Source organism: Lactuca serriola, chromosome 3, assembly GCF_051521515.1.
Source record: "Lactuca serriola cultivar US96UC23 chromosome 3, Lser_US96UC23_V15, whole genome shotgun sequence".
Taxonomy (NCBI): Eukaryota; Viridiplantae; Streptophyta; class Magnoliopsida; order Asterales; family Asteraceae; genus Lactuca; species Lactuca serriola.
In genome coordinates this window covers 219,398,658-219,407,874 of record NC_136410.1, presented here as the reverse complement: position 1 = coordinate 219,407,874, position 9,217 = coordinate 219,398,658, and positions in this window count along the sequence as shown.

Here is a 9,217-nt window from a genome sequence, read left to right as displayed (position 1 = left end):
TTTCAAGGAAAAGTGATCATCACTTTTTCAGACATGGCTATCTTTACGGCATCATGTCCGCTTTTATTGCTGAACGTGGCTTAGCATTTAATGCTTAAACCACTTCAAACTCAAATTGGTGCACATATAAATAGGGATTTGGGGATTCTATTCCAATTTTACGCTCATATATTTTCTCCAAAGATTTGTGCCCTTGTCTCTTTGATCTTCTTCAAGACTTCAAAACCCTAATCTTGGCGTCTATGAATGTTGATTCTTATACTACTAAAGACGTTTCTTCTCAACCCATCATGAAGATTCAAAGCACCAACTACCAAGTACAAGGTGATCTTGATGTTTATCCAGAGGGTTTGAAGATGTTAATAGTCGGTTTTCAAAATTCAGTATTATCTACGACGATGTTTAACTCTTTTTCTGTACCACTATCTTAGTTGTCACTTGCTGGTTCTACGACCACTTACAGCAAGATGATGAAGATTGTGACGTTTCAAATGACGAATGACAAGAAGTTTAGGTTATCAAAGAAACTATTTGCTCAGATTATGAATATCCCTAATATTGAACCTTTTTACAAGGTAACAAATGCTCAAGTTATTCATATGTTCAATGAGAGAGGTTATCAACCCACTCTTACAAAGATCAATGAATTTAAGAAGTCTAGCTTGCCTTGTCTAGGGAACTTCTTATTTGGCTTATATCTTTGATGTTTGACGGGTAGAACCATAGGGTTGGATAAAGTTCGATTGGAGGTTTATGCTATGGTGGTTGGTATTTACTACGATTTACAATTGGACTATGCAACTCAGTTGTGGGATGAATTTGTGAAAAGCATCGGGAATACAAATGTTGTCGATGGGATTTCTTTTGCTCGCTAATGGAGCCTAATTATGCAATTTGCCTATGAGAAGGAATGCATTATGGTTCCTGAAAACGAAGATACAACTGAATTCTCAATGTATCATTATCCCAAAACTATTGAAGATGATATTAATATATTTCCAACTGTTTCTCGTATCCCAAATGCGATGCATCCTAAAGTTGATCCAACAAATCCCATTCTAGTTGAGTATTTATAGACAATCAATCCATCAATTGAGAATGGAGTTCTTTTAGAAAAGTCTACTGAAGGTCCTTCGAAGAAACGCAGAGCATCGAAGATGGACGATCAGGCTTGTCCTTCAAAACCTAGTCTTATATCAGTTGAAAAAGTAGTGAAGACTCCTAAGAAAATTGGTAAAAGAGAAAAACGTCCGAAGAAAAATCCCAAGCCAGTTGTTGAAGAAACTACAATATCTTCAAAGGAGGTGGTTCCTACGCAGACAGGTGTATTGAAAAGATTGAATAAAATGACTCATAAACCACGTCATTCACCTGAAAGATCAAAAAGATGTTCACCATCATTTTCTTTCAAACCTCAAGTTAATCGGAAGGGGGTTATTTTTCGTGAAATCCCAACACCTGTTTCTCCAGGATCAAAGAAAAGGCGTGCTGGAGACATGGCCAAACGAATTTCGAAGAAACAAAAGAAGTAGAGGAAGTTTATTCTAACTAAAGACTACATGGATGATGAAGTTGTTCCTGAAACTCCACTTGGAGGTGATAATACAGGCAATTCTTCACCTGCGAGGGATTCTGCAGTCAAGTCGAATCCTGAGGTGACTGGAAATCCTGATGGAAATGTGGAAGCTTCTAAAGTCGACACAACCATCAATCAAGGTGAACAACCTAAGACGTCTACTCCCGAGCAGACAATTGTCAAATCACTAGGAGTGTTGACTACCGTATCAATTATTGAGGAGGTTCGCACTTCAGACATCACTACAAACTTATCTGATATGGACGCAAATGTCAATAAGGGTGATGGAGTATTGAATAATGAAGCCCAAGGTAATCCTTCTCTTATTGTTTCTTCTACTTTTGAAACCTCTATTGTTGATACCACAATTTCTTTACCACCATATATGACAACCCGATATTTTTCGAATCAGTGTAATGACCTAAAAAGCAAGAATTGTAATCTCTTTTAATGTAATGAAATTTGCATCAAAATTTGAATGTTCAGAAGTCTCTATTGGGTTACATAAAATGATAAGCGTCGTATCAAGGGTTTCAGAAATATAAAAAACACTAAAATCCGAATTATAACGAAGAAGTTATGACCAATCTAAGAGTCACAGTAAAAACCAGCAATACTGATAAACGTAAAACGCGAAGTTTCAATACAATTATATTTAGCCTTAAGTATCTAAATGAAAGTTGTAGATATCATTAAACCGTATGCGTATATAAAAAGAACGTCCAAATCTGATTTCATATGAGAAAGTTATGATTTTTCCAAGTTCCGGATATAGCAATAGACAGCTAAAATACTCGAAATAGAGATCGAGAGATTTTTAGTTGATACAACCTAAATGAGAATCAAAGTCTCAACAATAGTAGCACAATGGTATAAAGTCTGAAGAGAATGGACATCACATGAAGAAGTTATGGATTTTTAAAAGACTTTTCGTGTCCTGGCCCGTTAAAAATAAATAATAAAAATTAAAGTCAAAATTTGCCAACGGAGTCTAAACGAGAGTTGTAGAGCATAATCTCACCTACGCGTGGATATAAAGAACGTTAAAAACGGAGCTCGTACGCGGAAGTTACGAATATTACAAGTTTGCGCCACAAAATCTGAGGTTGTCAGGCCTACCACGACGTGGTGAAGAAGCCCACGACGTGGTATTGTGACTGATGGGTGCCAGGTTTGTCAGCAAACGTCTCATCAACTGAAGAGGATAGAATCCCTCACCACGACGTGGTGAGGTGTACCACGACGTGGCGCCCAATATAGGGCTATAAATAGCAACCGAAGGTGTTGGGTTTCATTGCTCATTTCTTCTCTCTCTCTCTCTCTCTCTCTCTCTCGTGCCGAAGCTCTGCGTTTAAACCCCCCGAAGCCATCCCGAAGCCTCGGTCTTCACACCCAAGTTCCGAAGGAAGGTTTTTCACTCCTAAGACTCTCGAGATTCCCGAGAAATTCAACTTTCCCTAATCGAAGTTCTGCTCAGTTATCGTTTCACCTTCTTCTATCTATCAAGTGAGTTCATACCCCTACAACTACGTTTTCAAATACTTTATAAATGCTTTTATACGCTTTCAAAGGGGGGGGGGGGATACAAGTAAACACATGGTTACTCTCGTGTGGAAAACAATAAGCTTTTACTACACTTATCTTTATATAACAAATCATATGTGATTCTTAACTATCACATGAAAACGTTCGCATGCAACACCTATTCAATAACATCTTGTCCTTTAAGAATAAAAAACATGTTGTCATACGAATATCAAACACTTTATTTATATTTTGGTGAATAAATGCTCAATAGGGTTATTACAAATGTTATACTTACATACCAAGCTGATACTGCACTAGGGTTTATCATACAACGAATCATACATTTGAGAAAAACTATAATAGGTATAGTTTACTAGATATTCAAGAGGTTTTACATACTATAAATACTATATCAAATAAATACTTTCATATACAAGAACAAATGAGCTTTTCATACGTAATATATTTGATACTAAGTTTTGTGAGACGTTCAGCTTCACGTACTTCGAGTATGTAGTTAAACTCCTGTATTATATACCATAATCTCTTGTAGAGAGAGAGCGTGATACTTGTGTATAGATCTATACAGGATTGACAATCCCACACCTAAACTGTTAGCTACAGTCAGACCGGCAGGTCTTGGGTGACAAACATCATAACACTCCAACGCCTGAAGAACGTTGTTACAGGCAGTCTGGGTCAATAGCATGGTTGTAAAACTCACATGGAGTATTAAAAACACGTTGATTTACGGGGTTATCAAATGCCTTAGCGATTTTATACATACATAAATCTACTATTCTAGGCATGAAAAACACTATTGCATTATAGTTTTTGGAACTTTTAAATTACCATACACTTATGGAAGAATATTGGAATTTTAGAAACAACATTCAAAACAGTTGGTTCTTAGTAGAAGAATACTTTTATACTAGTAGGAAATATGGGATTTTCTAGTAGTTTTCAAACATCTACAAACAAATTTATTCAAATTTATACAAACATTGACATTAAATACTTATGAACTCACCAGCTTAAATGCCAATCTACTCTTTCAAATCTACTTGTGTTTCTCAGGGATTCAGTAATACAGGTAAACTTCAGCTTTTGGAGAAGTGATGCTAAGGCGTCAGTTTTAAACTCATTTTTACATCATACTGTAATTTGTTTTGAAACAAGTATCATCCAACAATGTAACTTTTACATTATATATATGATGGTTGTGTTTACTTTCTTTACTATGTATTCAGTTGTTTCGATACTACATGAAGTCATCCGACCTCGAACGCTTCCGCCGTTCTGGTTTGGGGGTGTGACACCATATCTTATTCCTACTTCATTCAAAATATCTACATCAACCCATTCACATACTTTCGAAAATATCATGAAACAACCCATTACTTCTTTATTCCTATCCCAATCCACAGAAGGCACCAAAACAATTAATGATGAAGAAACTGATGATGGTGAGCTCATGGGTACATTTGCAAATATAGAGTTTGATTATGAAGAAGAAAACATACCCGATCACATGTTGATGTCTGGGAAGCAGTTTAAGATTTTGAATAGGAAGCTTAATTCTTTGCTCCAATTACAAGCAGATGCAGGGGGTAAACATTCAGTTTCAGGAATAGAGGTGGATATGATGCTAAAAGCTCAAGAGCATCGAATTCAGGATAAACTTGATCAGCTTGACTAGAACAATGAGTTAAGGATAAAAGTTCAATCTGATTCTTTTAATGGAGAACTTAAAGATTTGAAGACAATTGCAAAGGAAAGACATGTACTGTTTGTGAAAGATGTCAACTGTTTGAGAGGATGTGAATCGAAAAATTGAAGAGTTGAGAGCTGACATCGAAAAGGAGATTATGGACTTGACTCACAATTATTCTTCTCTTCTCACGAAGGTTGATATAATTTTTGAGGTAGTGACGAAAAAGGTTTAGTGGTATAACTCAATGGCTCCAAAACTTGATAAGAAGGCTGAAAAAGATGTTACAAGTTTTGAGAATGTTTCAAAGTTGTTGGGTGATTTAAAAGATCAAGTGGCCAATATGGATCTTCGTCATCTTCAGTACTTACTCCTGAATTCTTCACTCAAAAATTTTGCTTGTTCGAGTCAATGATTCTTAAAGAATTGGCTCCTCTTGCAAAGTTTTCAAAGTTTGCAAACTTTATGCCAATGGATGCCCCACATGTTGTCAAAGGGGTGCAAGGGGGAGAAAGGAGGAATGTTGGCATTAGTAAAGGCGAAGGTGGATCCGACAATACATGTGGTGATGCAAAAGTAGTTGGAAAAGTTTTAACTACACAAATTCCAACTTCTTTACCAAAAACATCTACTGTAACAACATCAACAACAACAACAACAAGGCCAATAACCAAGGGTATTGTGATTGGATCTGCTGGTGGAGATTCAAGTTTTTCGAAACCCACGCCTACTGAAGCAAATAAAGGGAAAGGAAAAGGTGGAAGTGTTGAAGTTTCAAAAGAGGAGAAGAAAGTTGCTTTTAAACAAGAGATGGAGAAACAAAAGCAAATCCAGAGTATTCTTCGTCAAAGAGCAAATGATCCTCCTGGTCTTAACAAAGGCGATCCTACAAAGCTTTATCATTATGAGTATATCAAAGCTTTGGTTGTTTCTGGGGAGATGCATGATTTTGATAAAGTACCAAAGAAAAGTTATTATACAGAGAACACTAACCTTAATCAGTTAGACTTGCTAATAAACAAAATGATGTTCTTGGATGAGTAGTTTGAGATTGCAGATCAATACAAAGACAAGATTGAGTTCAAACACATGAAGTTTCGATTTCATGTAGTGCTTGGAAAAAGGGAAGAAGAGATATGGTCCTTAGTCATGGTAGTTCGGGTTCTTAATGTATCCAAAGATGTTCTATTTGAGGGTATGTTACAGAATTATCGATATCATGCAGTCCGAGCCAACAATGTTATATTCAATTTCTCGGTTGCAGACTTCCCTTTGATGAATCTGTATGATCTGATGATTGTTGCGAAGATAATGAAGAGTGTTGATGTTTCGAAAGTTTAAGTTACAAACAAAGAAGATTTTATGATGGGGTTTGCTCACTTGAAAGAGTTTATTAATAGATACTATGGTTCGTTGGCGTTAACAGATGTGGAGTTAGATTTAGCATTGGATAAACAGGTTATTGTTCCTCTGTCCATGTTAAAGAGTAAGGCTAACTTGAAAGATTATGAAGACGGGGACATTTTCTTGAAACCACTAGGAATTGTGTTTGTTGGCAAAAACCAGAAGGGTAACAACACAAAATTTTTGTTTCAAGTATGTGATGTTGAGAGGTTTTCTACTTCTCATTACACAAATCTCATGATTCCAATGTACACCTGTGCCAAGAATAACGAAAAGGATAAAGGTGAAATTCGAAAGGTGATCAATTAGTATGCTGAAGTTCGAAGAGTTATTCATCAAACTGCTACAATGCTGTCATCTTAGGCTCGACACTTCTCACAAAGGGGAGATTGTAGATGTCGAATAGTGATGTGAGGTGTCGAATGTTTTGTAAAGTTTTGATAGTTTGTAATCCTACCTAATAAATAAAGAACTTTTTGCCACATCTCCTCTTCTCCTTCATTTGGACACATGACGTTTTCTATAATTTTTAAATTTTTTAATTTCCACTTGTCGTTTTGTCGTATTTTTCATTTTATTAAATTAAAATTCCACATTTAATATGTAAGGTAATATATATGTAAGGTATTTATTAGAAAAGATTTATATATGTAATGTATTCAATACATTAAAGTCTCATTAATTTTAATAATTCAAATTTTTTCTCATTTTTCTTATAAATTCAAAATTTTCAAATTGTTAAAATTTTATATTTAATTTTTTTTAAATAAACTCATGTAATACATGGGTCTCACACCTAGTGTTATTATAAGGGCGTTTTTTGTTTCGAAACTTTCATGAAAAGTCCCTTATATTTTTTTTGTGTACTTTCATGTTTCCTATAAATAGGGATGTGTACTAGAGATAGAGAAGAACTTTTGTGATTTTGTCTAAGAACTCTCTGTACTCTTGAAAGCATAAATTAAGCCAAACAGACTTTATTTAGTGTGAGACCTATTATTTCTGTAATACCTTTACAATATTATTACTCCCTATATTGAACTCACCGTTAAATAATCGATTGATAAAATGATAATTTGGGCAACACTTTGCCTCTAAATATGACTTTCTTTGATGAAACCGGTGATTTTTGTTGAAAACCGGACCTTGCGCGGACAGAGTTTCAACTTGAAATATTATTTTCTTGGGTCTTCGGGGCGTCGGGACTTGCTTCGGGTGTCGGGGATGTTTCCTAGGATTCGGGGGGTGCTAGGGTAAATTGAGAGAGAGTAAAAGGGTGAAAGAGTGAAATTTCTAACCTAAACCCGGAAAGCTTCGCTTACTATTTATAGTATCTGAGGGCTCGCATTACGCTGGGCGTAACTCCTCGGTACGTTAGGCGTAATGCGTGACGGTGTCCTACGCTGAGCGTAACTTCGGTACGCTGGGCGTACGAGACGTGGCAATGGTTCGGAACTCGGGCCTCAGGCATGGCTGAGTTAGGATATGCGTCGTTATGGTAAGGCGCTTGGTGGCTAATACGTGTCTTCGTAGTATGCTGGGCGTACTTCTCCGGTCAACCTCGTAATTTGTGCCATAAACAACAGAATTCCGTAACTTTCGCATACTAACTCTCTTTTTAACGTTCTTTATATTCACGCGTAGGGAGATTATACTCTACAATTTTCTATTAGACTCCGTTGGCTAATTCTGACTTTATTTTTATTATTATTATTTTTAACAGACCGGGACAAGAAAATCGGTTAAAAATTCATAACTTCTTCATCCAACGTCCGTTTTCGTCTGTCTTTTTACCGTTGTACTACTATTGATGAGACCTTCGATTCTCGTTTAGGTTGTGTTGGCTAAAAATCACTCGATCTTTATTTCGAGTTTTTAGTTGTATACTGTTATACTAAAATTTAGAAAAATCATAACTTCCTCATACAAAGTCAGATTTGGATGTTCTTTTTATGAAAATTCTCGGTTTAACGAATACTACGACTTTCATTTAGACCACTAAAGCTAAAAAATAGTTTATTGAAAACTCACTTTTTACGCTAAATAGTGTTTTGTCGGGTTTGTCGCGAATCTTCGATTGGTCATAACTTCTTCGTTATAACTCGGATTTCGATGAGGTTTTTGCCTAAATGTTTCTAACGAGATAATCTATAACTTTCAGCAACATTATTTTTATTTATTTCCAACTTTATATTTTCATTATCTTCAATATTTGACTTTTGTTTGGAATCTCCTAAGACTTCCAATATTTTTCTGAATGATTCTAAACATAGTTTTACTTCAATTCACATAAAAATATCTTGTTAGAACTCAATACTCAAAATCATATGTTATTTAATAATATTCAGCTTTAAACAAAACACGATAACTGAACGTGTATGTTACATTTAGATCTCGTGTTCATCATTAATACTTTATTCTGATCTCGTTTTTCATTCTCGATTTCATTACAACTACAACATCATCAATCAGGGTGTTATATTGGTAGACCCGGCCAAGATCGAGGCTGTGATGCGTTGGGAGGTTCCGAGGAATGCATCAGAGATTCAGAGTTTCTTGGGTCTTGCGGGGTATTATCAAAGATTTATTCAGGAATTTTCCAAGATTGCAGTACTTTTGACCCGTCCGACCAAGAAGAATGTGACCTTTCGGTGGGGTTCAGATCAACAGTTGGTGTTCAAGACCTTGAGGCAGAAATTTTGCGAGTCCCCGATTCTTGTGTTACCCGAGGGATTGGATGATTTTATGGTATATTGTGATGCTTTTATTTCGGGTATGGGATTTGTCCTTATGTAGAGAGGGCATGTGATTGCTTACGCCTCGAGGCAGATGAAGCCTCATGAGGCAAATTACCCCATGTATGACTTAGAATTGGGGGTGGTGGTGTTTGCCCTCAAGATTTGGAGGCATTATTTATACGGGGTCCGATGAACCATTAACACCGATCACAAAAGCTTGAAGCATTTGATGGATCAGGAGAATTTGAACATGTAACAGTG